Here is a 12,742-nt window from a genome sequence, read left to right on the forward strand (position 1 = left end):
ACTCATTTGCTCAATTGTTAAAAGCACAATATACGAGTCTACAAGTCAGTTAATACTAATTTCTCTGACATGAGAAAACTTAGTAATCAATTTGGTATTCCCATAATTCTGTCAAAACAATGTTCACCTAGCTTAAGGGATAGTATATACATTGTATCACCCAAGTCGAAATGTTTTAAGGAAGACAATATTGAGCATGTGCACGCACATGTTGACCGAGTTTGATGAACAAAGTTTGAAAAGGGATATTGTATTGGAAAGAAATAAAAAAAGAATTAAAAATGATTTAATTAAATATTACCGCAGCAATGCCCGTTTCACTACCCTTTGTCTCAAAAGGATAATTCAATTTGACTTAATCGACAAAAACTGTGCCCCCTCCTTACGTTGGATGGTCTTTACAACAATCGTTGAATATTCTTTACGTAATTATGTATTAAAAATTCTTTGTGTCTATCTGGGATATTTTCTTAGTTTCGGCTGGTTTTGTCACGTACAGTTCAAGGCAATTTTGTAATCCAATTTGAAACACTTTGACTACACAAATACAAAAGTATTTTAGAGCAAAAAGTGCGGAGTGCAGGGATTAAGATCGTGTTCTGAGGGTTTATTTCACTATTTGTCTTAAATGAAAATATCTTTTATTATCATATTTTTAATTTTCAAGATATTAGACCAAAAAAAAAACAAAGGTAAAAAAGCCATAGCGGGATTCAGAATCATGACAGATTCCTCGTTAACACTCTTACCCATTGCGCTACGCTGTTAGGTAACAATTTCGATAAAGAAAAGATTTATAAATCAGACTACGTTTTTTTCTAGTTTATCATATAAATACGTCACAATATAGAGGTGACCCATACCACCATAATACTGTATCAACATCTGTATGAACCGGAAGTTCAGGTCAATTTCATTCATATTCAAATTCCGGATTTTTTATAACTTGTTTTTGCTGATTATTAACTAATCAACGCTAATAGAAAAATTAATACCCGACTGTCATATTTAAGGTGCAATACTGATAATATCTATACAATTGACAGTGACTGTCCAACCCGATTAACCACTGGTATTAAAACAGAAAGAACCAAGTCCATAATTATATGTAGTATAGATTTTTATATAAGGAAGAAGAAGATACATGTAGTAGACAATTACCGGTACCTTCCGGAAAGAGGGCAGACCACACAGCTCAACACTGAAATAAATACCACAGGGGACCTGTGGTTCCTCATTTAATCATGATGGGACATAACATTTAATCTAATCCAATGACTTTCCTCGACAGGAATCAAAATTCTCTTAAAAGGTTTTGTGTCAGTGTAGGTTAAGAGTATAAACGCATATAGTCCGCAGTTTAAGTCAATACCGAGCACTTAATATATAAGAAAAAAACAGCAATTTTAAAAGATCACCGGGATATGAACGTGGTTGGTCACAAGATCAAATCATGTGAAGCCCGAAGCTTCTCAGAAGATTTGATCACGTATAAATCAAGATCAAATCCCATTGACTTTTTATAATTGCTGTTTATTACTTATATTTACGTTTGAGAAAAGCAAATTGTTAAAATTACCATGTTTTTATGTTTACAATAATGGAAGCGAAAAGCGCGTGCGATTATCATTATGACGTCATAAAAAAGTTCATACAGAATTAAATGTTTTCGCTATTCTGTAAGTTCATGTTTGCAAATGTAAATAGATATCAATATTATCATATATTTTTGATCTAAAACTTAAAGAATGGATGACTATTTACAAAAAACTTAAAGAATGAATGACTATTTACCAAAAAAAAAAAAATAAAAATCAGAAATAATGTTTTTTTTCTGGTTAAGTCGGGTGCACTTTCATATGATCAACGCCACTGTGTTTCTAAAATTAGAAATTGTATTCGATGATTAAGCAATGCATTTGATCCATCTTGCTCTATCACATAATTTTAAGGTACTCGATTTTACATATTCTTTTAAAACAACATTACTGTGTTGCCTTTTATATATGTTAATCTAAAATCCAGGCAATCAAAATGGTATATCATTGAAAATGTGTACAGTGGAAGCTTTCCATATTAAAATTTTTTAAACACAGACAATGCAGAAGAAAATGAACAAAGTCGCAATATATTTCTAACAGTGATGCACCAAATTCTGAAGTGAATAGATAATTAATGAATAGTAGAATAAGTATAGCTTGATGTGTAGAATGAAAAACGAGGCCTCTCGTTTTGGTCACTGAAACTGTAAAATTTTACGCTAATAAAACACGGGATGTGCGGGAAACGTGCGCCGAATTCCTCGTTTATTGCGCATGAATTATTAATAGCGAGCATTAGAAAATGATAAATTGGTTCAGTGGGATGATTAATTGATAAAAAACGGACGATATGCTATCAGTTACAGAAAAGGAAAATGAGGATTAGACCAAAATTTTGCTCAAAATATAATTTGTTTTAGAGATCTTCATTTCTATGGTTATAGGATGGCGGTGAGATGAGGTACAAATGTATATTCGAAATTCATATTTGTCTTCACTCTCTTTCGCCCACTTCTTTTTTTTATCGACCACTGGCGTAATAGTAATTACGAATGGTAGATTTAGTGGACATGTCATCAAAGACTTTATAACGTTTGAACCTAATGATTTGTTAAAGCCGCCAGTGGATTGCATGATAAAGTTCCAAGCATGCTGCCAATCCAGTCCACCTCTTGCAATTCAAATGAATTATGTATACACAAGCGCGTGGAGATCAAATTACAAAGCGTGATTATTATTATAGAACTGAAAAATAATTCAAATATTTGGTCCTTGTATTTTCCAGAAGTGGATATTTTCATAATGCCAAAATGTACTTAGTCGAGCAAGCACAGAATCTATGTATAGTAAATTAGAAATATAAGACACTTTAATCTACCCATAGAACGACACTTCGATCTATTTGATAAAGTTGTAATACCAGTATTAATCTATGGTTGTGAAATTGGGGGTTACGATAATATAGATATTGTTGAATAAATCCATTTGAAATTTTTAACAAATAAACAGCAGGTTAAAAAGTTCAACGCGATATGGACTTGGTTAGTCACCTGATCAAACCCTGTGAAGCCCTTCGATGGGCTTCTCAGAAAATTTGTTTACGTACAAGGTACCACTCATGTTCATAGTTCATATCCCGGTGAACTTTTAAACATTGCTGTTTATTACTTATATTCACGTTTCAGAAAGGCAAATCGTTCAAAATCATTAATATAACTGTGTGTTTACGTTTACAATAATGCAACCATCAAACGATTAGTGTGTGCGATGATCATTGTGACATCATAAAAAAGTTGAACGTTTTTGTTATTCAGTAGGTTCATATAAAGAAACATATTTAAGAATTATAATATAAGATATAATTTTGGATGTATATTTATGGAAGATTTAATGACGTACCAACCCGTATTTATATCCCCGTATACATCCAAAAATTATACCTTATTTCTTATATTTACATTAATTTTGTTACATTAATTTTGTTACAAATTATGACGATTACATTGATCCATACTCTCTTTTTTGCGTTGACATAAAAAGCCGATTGATCAACATGACGTTACAAAAAATATTTCAACAATGCAAGTATTTGATTATCATAATTAATAAATATGACACTGCTTTTGACAAGACAACACTTTTTAATATAATAAAGTAAAACAGTAAAGAAAATTAACGTGTACTATTGAAAAAAAACCTGAAGCTTAGCGGAATAGTACCACTTCCGTTGAAGTCACAGAGCGATTAGAAATTTGAAAACAAAGCGATTGGAAGCTGAGTTAGAATCTACTTAGGCATATCAGAGGAAATTTTTATCGCCAATCAGATTCAAGAGCAAAATGATTTTCCTCGGACATTATAGAGACAAGCTATTCTAATTTTTTTTATGGAACAAAACGGACAGAGGAGCACAGGGAGTTAACTTTGACATGAATGGACTAAACACGAACGGTCTGTGACATTGCGTTTGCGATTTTGATTTAGACTTATTATAAAAGTCAGAAATGAACTTACTATTACTGATTTTATAAACTACTTTAACAAATTGCGATGGTAATTTTCAAAAACGCTTAATTGTTACGAAATTGATCCTTTTACAAACATGAGCTTACATGTACGTGAATCTTAAGCCTTGTCGTTTATCCACACAATGTTAAATATTGTATAAAAAAAATGGATGAATAAAACTTCGTATAACAAAATACAGACACGAATTTTTTCTTTATGCCTAAATTATGTTTTCATACAATATTAGGTGTGATTTAGCGTACGCCCTTAGTTTGAAAACAAAGAAAAAGAAGTGACCCATATTATTCATGCGCTACTTTGAACTCTTGACCCAGTTATACAGAAATAACAGCGCAAACAGTGTTTTACCAGGGAAAACATTTGCAAGCGTAAATAATTGCAAATTTACATAATTATACTGAATTGAACGTTTTTGATATTTGATATTTGATATTTAATATAAGGAATTATATTTGCAAATGTAAAGATTTAAATATGTTCTATTTTTGAAAAGTAGTACATAATATAGGCCACCTAGTATGGTCTACGGTGAATCAGGTCGTTATCCATTAAATGTCACTGTTTATTCTTGAAAGATTTTTATTGGACAAAAAAATCCAAGGTCAAGATAATAAAATTATCTTTATTGTTAATATATACATGTATATATATACACACGTGTGTATACACACACACACACACACACACACACACACACATATATATATATATATATATATATATATATATATATATATATATATATATATATATATATATATATATATATATATATATATATTGCAAATCAATATATGTATAATAACGACTGTGCAAATCCATGGATTGTTTTTATATACGACAAACATTTGGATCTTAGACTCAATATCTGGCCAGTACAATGTACTACAATATACACTGTTGAGTGGATTTCTTCTGTCATCAAACAAAGATCATTATATGACCAGTTTATTCAGAAATGGACACATGATATAGATATTTCATCCAAGGGTCAAATATATAAAATCTATAAACAGAATATTTGGATTTGATGAATACTTAAGCCTTCTTTCAAAAAAATTTAGAAACCACTTATTAAATTCAGACCATCAAATCACTGTTTACCGATTGAAACAAGTAGATGGTATGGAGTTCTTGTAAATGACAGATATTGCTAACCAGATAGCTGGCTTGGCTGTATTTTAAATAAAATGTATAGTAAAAAAAAGTGACTAACAATTATTTGCTATACGAAATCTAATCATATATTTTTTGCTATCACCAGATTGGAATTTAGGGTTGGAATACTGAAAATGAAGTTTTTTTGCTTGTGAAGATTTTTTGGATGAATCTGCCCCCCTCCCCACTTTTAAAAACGATGCTACGTGCTTGAATTAACATTAAGTTATGATGAATACTTCTTAGTTTCGGTCAAGCAGAACATTGGCTATGCACATGATTCATCAGATAATAGCTACGGAGCTGATGTCGCTATAGGTTAAATATATAGAAATCATGTTCAATGGGAAGTGTTGATTGTTTATAATGATAATATAATTATTTATGATTAAACCACTTAGGCAGAACTAATCTGAATTATTTTTCTCTTAATGTAAATGATTATGTAGAGATATGTAGAGCCTATGTAGAGAGATTGAGAACGGTCGGGCGTTCGGGAAATGTTGGAACCTGCTAGTCAGTCAGAGAGATTGAGATTTGAATTTGTAAGACTTTGAAAGTTGCTTCGTAAAATCTATACTATCACGCTTTAATAAATTATTGTTCACCACCAAACTGGACTTCTCATTTTGTGACTGGACAAGGAATTGAACCAACTCATAGGCTTTTAATATTGGTAAACTAGCGGATGAATTTCATTTTATTCTCGAGTGCAAATCCCTCCCTTACTTAAAGCCCCTGTCACACTGTCAAGATTTAACACGATTTACTACGAATTACTAAAAGTTAAAAATCGCCATTATTCGCCAGGTCAGTCTTGCGATAACTCTACAATCGGTGCTTTTTTCGAATCTAGTACGACTCGACTACGATGTCTGCTCGACAATGTACGATGTTTGTGCGATAACATGGCGAGTTGTGGCGATTCATGTACGAATTTCGGCGATAAAGTAACGAACGCTTTGAGATCTTCCTACAAGCAGGTAAGATGGAAGACGATTTTATACGCTGCTCTTACAAATGATAACGAAATTATACGATTGATACTCGATATTACCACGAATAAACACGAGTTTTTACGATTATATATCTGGTGATGTGTTAATTAATAAAGTGATTATTAAACAAATTGATGATTGCTTTTTGCATAAAATACTTACCTGGAAATATTTTTAAATTTTAAACATAAGATGAATAATGCAATCAAAATAATATTCATATGGGTTATAAAAGATGTATGAAAACACGTACAGGTAGTAGTAAATCCTTGTGTTAAGATTACCAACAAAATACACATTGTAACAATGTTTGCAATTGTGAGTAAAATTGTTTTCATTATTTGCTGAAGGACGTTTATTACTGTATTGATAAACGTACAAGAAGATCGTGATATTGTTTTAGTTCATGAATTGTTTAAATAATCATGAAAGTTGCAGCAGTAATGATTGATTTATTCTCTGAATAAGTTCATCAATGGAGAACAAAATTCATTTCTTTTAGAATAAAGAAATTACAAGTATATGTAAAATTTAAAAAGAAAAGGTTCAGTAATAAACGAACATACATGTAATTAATAAACGATATACTTAGTAATCACAAAGAATACTATTGCAAAACACTAACTAGTCTCCTATTTTCGTACTAACTCGTAGTTCTCTCGCAAGGTTCTCGTATTGCAATCGCCGCTAATCGCCTTTTTTCGTATTGTATTCGCATCAAATCGAACTACATTCCCATTCACTCGGAGGACTCTCGGGGAAGACTCGAGAAACATTCGCATGAAAACGTTAAATACTAGGGGTATATCGAAGGATATTTGTAGCATCGTAAGTACTACGAAGTTTTGCGAGTTTCCTTCGAATGTAAAAGATTTGTTGTGACTATGTGCACGAGTGCAGTGCGAGTGTCGTGCGAAAGTCTACAAATACTTAAAAATCGTCCTGTGGGCACGATTAATTTGAACATGCTCAAAACAATCGCTGCGTTTGGCGTTTTGCTGAGATGAAGGAAGAGAGTCTACTAATATCTCTACGAAATTCCGAATAAGTACGCTTATTGAATTCGTACACTATCGTAGCTCAAAATCGTGACAGTGTGACAGGGGCTTTACGTAAACAATTTGTACCTACCAGGTTTTGTCACAAACCAAGTACAATTAAAAGGGAGGGAACTGTTGACGACATCAAACGTAAAAACATTGAATTATTTTAAACACTTTTTAGTATTTTAGTATTCATTTTTATTATTCACATAATAATAAACAAATTGGTAAATCATTTATTTATTTATTCAATTGTTTTTGCTTATGCACACATTAAGCTAAATTTACATATCATAGTAGCCTTCAACATTATGGGTTGATTCGATGTGGTGGTGTCAGATTAAAGTCCGATATCGATGAAGTCGGATAAATAATTATGTGACTGTATATAATTATAGATGATTGAATAATTATCTCACTGTTTAAAAGTAAAAATCTCAAGAAAAATGCAAATCAAAATATGAAATTGTTCTACACAAAGCTGTCACTGCATAGTTTACAAAGTAGTGCGAAGCGGAATATGTGCGCAAAAAGTAGAATTCGCTGAATGCCTGATACTATGCAATCTTCATTAATATAAATCATAACTATTTTAGAAGTATGAAATCTTTAAACTCTGAGGTAAAAAATCAGGACTATACGTGATACAACGTACAAATTAAGTGGTTAAAAGTAGGCGGCTAGAGTCGGAGGAATCTCCGATAATCTTAAGGCGTTTTCGTTGGAAACACATGCATACGGTCCACGTATTGCAGTCATTTTTTAAAGGACAGCAATTTGTTATTTCTTATTTCCTAACGATACAATGGGCAAATTTGAAGTTAAACACAGTCACATGGTTTTTTTTCAGCTGCATTGTCTCTTTATCCATTAAAGGGTTTAAGAAGACTTATTTTGTGATGAAGTCAATAAAATTGAATTATATCCCAAATTAACCGCTTAGCTTAAAAACTGATTTACTTTAGGCGAGAAAGTCTTCTGTATTTGAACTTTCGTGACATTTCGACCTGAGAAATTTAGAATGCCAAGACCCGAATTACGTTTCATAATTTCATCTGCAAATTGGCATCCTCACATACTTGATGCAATTTTCTTAAATCAATATCAAATCGTAAATGACCAGACAGGAAGTGGTAAAGGACTATACTGTACGTAATAACATAATTTACAGCAGTGTGGAACAGCAGTCCCTTCGTAAGACATTCTTCTAAAAATATATCTGCGAGAACTTGAATATGTCTGAAAAACTATATACTTATATTTAAATCAAATCAATAGTCTTCATTTGATGTATGCAAAAAAAGCTAAGATATACCAATATTTTTAATAAACTCACCCGGCACATGTTTTACGTGTTAATCCATTTATCATTTTTCATTGCTATATTAAACTATCTTTGATTCCCATTCCCGTTCCAACAGATCAGATTCTCCACGGCGTTACAACGGACTCGGTTCACGGGTTCAGAAGACAGGATGATGAGCATAACTTGCATTATTACATGTACCTCAGGTATACGTGGCATACACATTAAAAACGATATAAACAGGGCTGCGGAAGTAGATACTCAGTAGTTAGTCTTGATTACTTGCTTAGTATTTTGATTGGATGAAACAACAGTAAAATATCAACTATGTAATTTATTACTTAAAAAGAGATTGTGAAGTGTCTTATTTTTTAATTTTAATTGTAAAGTCCATAAATGTGTATTAAGGGGTTTGTTCACAGAAAGTATGATGTTCTGTGATCTGTAAGGCAATTGCAAGACTGACTTTCCATAACTGCCTGTAAAATATGAACTGCCTACAGGTTTTAATATACATCATTCCATGTGTGAAGTCAGAACAAGAATGATAAGTGGCGTGAAAAAAAAACAGTACGCACATATCGATATTTTAGGGACTTTATGGCCAGTGCACATGGCAATATTTAAGGTTTTAAAACTTTGCAATTTTCAAACTTAAGTCTTAACCTTATCGGATGTAGACACTTTCACCCTTTTTGTACCCAACACGTTAAACTAGGAATACAGCACTATTCATATTTAAGCCAATAAAAACTATTCTTTTAAACTTTTCAAAGAGTTGTCATTGATCAATCACGTGGTTATAGATTCATTTTATCGAAATGATACGCACTATAATTAGTTTTCGACCATTTTAAAAGAAATATAGCTCTAAAATGTCGTTATCGATTTTGCAATCATTCCTGTAATTTGTGTTTATGAAATTTAAAGGCATGCCTTGTGTTTACAAGGGATTCGTATTAATATATATGGGTTTTTTTTTATCGTAAGCTTTTAGACATAAGGCAAGCATTTCTAAATGTGTCAGACATATAAACCCATAGTCTCTGAATTATATTTTATGTACTCTTGTAAGCAAGTTTCGAGTTACGTGTAATTTTTTCCCTTGCAAACTAACGAATTCTTGTAATTTATATGTTTATACAATCATTCGGAGAAGGATTTTGAATTGACTAAACACAAAAAATTGCCCCGTTGGTTGTGGGAAACTCAAATTATCATTCAAGTGTGAGCCATTGTAAAATTGATTTCAAAAACACTAAAATCATAATGATGTGTCCAAAAGTGTGTGAAAATGACAGAATTATCTGCAATACGTGTAGTTATTTGTACTTGATGTGAGATTTACTACCTTTGTATTTGTCTATTTGATCCAAATAAAACTGCTGAAAAGTCAATTCTGTCCGGGCTTTATCATTTGATACCGACCTAATCCTCGGAACCTCTGGGGTAATTTGAATTCCTCTTTATTTAACCAAGGTCATTTGTCTTTGAATAGATAAAATCATGAAAGAAGTTTCACGAGTTGTTTCTTTCATTACATTTAACTAATCTGCTTGTATTTTCTCACTAAGAGGACAGCGTATATTTTTTACCTTAATCTTGCGTATGGTCGATATTTTGATTGCAATTCAATGATTCCGTGAACCACTCCATTCATACATCTCTTTCACTTTAAAGATTGAGTAATATATGCTTGAAATTGATCCTCACGAATAACGCCGTAGAAAACTGGAATCTGTGGCTTGCTTTTGTGTAGAATCGTCTTTAACGATTGTGTTGTTATAGACCAACATGTTGGGATGCAGGGCACGAACTGTCATATCAACCATAGGACTTCAATAGCATTTCATTTCATCATGATCGCAAATTGTGCAAGAAACAAACTGTTGTTGCTTCTTATACATTATTTTAAAGATTAATCCACTTTTGAATAATTCACAACAAATAAGGCAAACGTCACAGAGAAAAGACCTATCAATGTGAACCAGGAACAGAAAGATCTCAAACGAAATCAAAGTCTTATCGTGACTGCAAAATTCGTTTATCAAAGAACTTCAGTTAGTAGTATATTTTAAACAACTCAAAGTGGTTTTAAATGATCTATTAAGACTTTTAGCTCCTTAAATTAACAACTCTTCTTTTCTGATACTATATGAAAAAGGTGATAAAGTGCCTGAATACTAAAACCTGTGCGATCGGGTAATTAAATCCCAGCTACATTATCTACAAAGCTAGACGAAGAAGTAGGATGATTTTTGCGGCGGGGGGGGGGGGGGGGGGGGGGGGGGGGCTTTAACGGCGCATATAACGAGACAAGCTCAAATATGCGCTAAATAAATACTGTTGAATCAGTTTTATTCGTGGGGGTCAACGTTTCCTGTTTCGTTGGGGCGTAATTTTGTTGGTAGCTGATTCAGGATAATTTTAATACATATTTAGCAAAGCCTTTATATATAAATTCGTGGGGATGTAAATTCGTGGGCAAGAGTTATCCACAAAAGCCACGAACAGTGGTCCCCGAAGAACACTGATGATTCCACAGTATGACATGCAAATACTCTGTGGATAGGTCGTACAAATCGTCAATTTCAAAATTTTGAATAGAACTGAGATGGCTTGTCCGAGTTCCAATGATCCGCTATCTTTTTCAAAATCTGCACTTCATGTAATATTCTTCATTTCTCTTCCTCTTCATACCACCCAATCAATATTCTTTAATCGCCCGAGAGCTGCAGCGTTATACATGAATCCATTTATTACATGTAAGAGTCTTTGTTAAAATGTTTGATAAGGGACATCGGCAGGGTTTATGGGAAAAGGAGACTGGTCATTAAGAGGACATTAGTCCAACACGTTTGCAGTTGTCAAAGGGTCATAATGCGTTTGATATATTGCTTACTAGATAGATTTAAAGAAGCTGTAATTTGCCGTCGGCGAGATAAAATAACGACCACAGACTTTTTGAGTTTTCGTGATAACTTGTACATACATATACATGTAACATAGTTGAATCTTGATGGCACGAGATTACGTATTCATAATTACTGATTCACTTTTGATATTAAGTTAACAGATCGCGATTATTTTATCATAATGGCAAGAATATATTTTATTGATTAAATTCACTGAAATAAGTTACGTATGTTAATGATTTATAAATAATTGTTATGTACAGCACATGCAAAACACACCATTATTAAATGTGAATAAATTATACTGAGATAGTGGGTTTATGGTGCTTATTCATTAGATACATGTACAAGCTTACCGCTGATACAATGCGACCCCTGTTGAAATATTTGAGGAGCTTTGTAGTACTTCTGCAATCCCACAGAACAAAGCAAGGCCATAATGATTCTGGTTCCAGCACATCCATATATATTACCAGAATCATTGCAATTAATAATTTTAATCACTTAAAATTTAGTTGGGATTATAAAACAAAAAGAGATACTTTTTGCCATCAAAGTTAAGAAAAGGGGGAAAGGGGGGGGGGGACGAATCACATGAGATCATAGAAATGTATCGGGGGTATATATAATTGATAAATGATGTTCTTGGTAACAATATTTGGGCGTACTTTCGCGTTTTAAAGGCTTAGTAGTTGATAAATGAGCTCAGATTTTCACTGATTGTGATGTGGGTTCTTATATCACTAATACAGTTAACGAGCATCCGGTGTCGATAAGCTCCCCCTGTTGGAGACATTCCTGATCATGTTTAAATCTTACATGACAGATTGGCCGTCATTGCGATGTATGCTGTTAATGTCAATACCGTTGACTAGAATGATTGCATGAACTACATTAGCCATCAAAATTGTTTGTTTCAGCAATACGTAAATAATTAAGTTATTAAAGATTTCTGAGATTAATCATAATCTCTACCATGAATTAAAAGATGAATTCACAGCCTAGTTCGCAGTAGATAGACAGATTTGCTATGGAAATTTTGGATAGATTTTACAAGTTTTCTTTCTGCATTTTCTCGATCAATGTTTGATATAAACATAATTTGGCAAGTCCTTTCCATATTACGGCTTACAAACATAATAAGGCAAGTTAAAAAGCGAAGAAATCAAAGCAATTTAATACTGAATACTTAGTTCTTTAAATGACAATTTTATAGCAATGTAATAACACAAAGCTTATCTTTATGTGAGTT

Source organism: Magallana gigas, chromosome 7, assembly GCF_963853765.1.
Source record: "Magallana gigas chromosome 7, xbMagGiga1.1, whole genome shotgun sequence".
Taxonomy (NCBI): domain Eukaryota; kingdom Metazoa; phylum Mollusca; class Bivalvia; order Ostreida; family Ostreidae; genus Magallana; species Magallana gigas.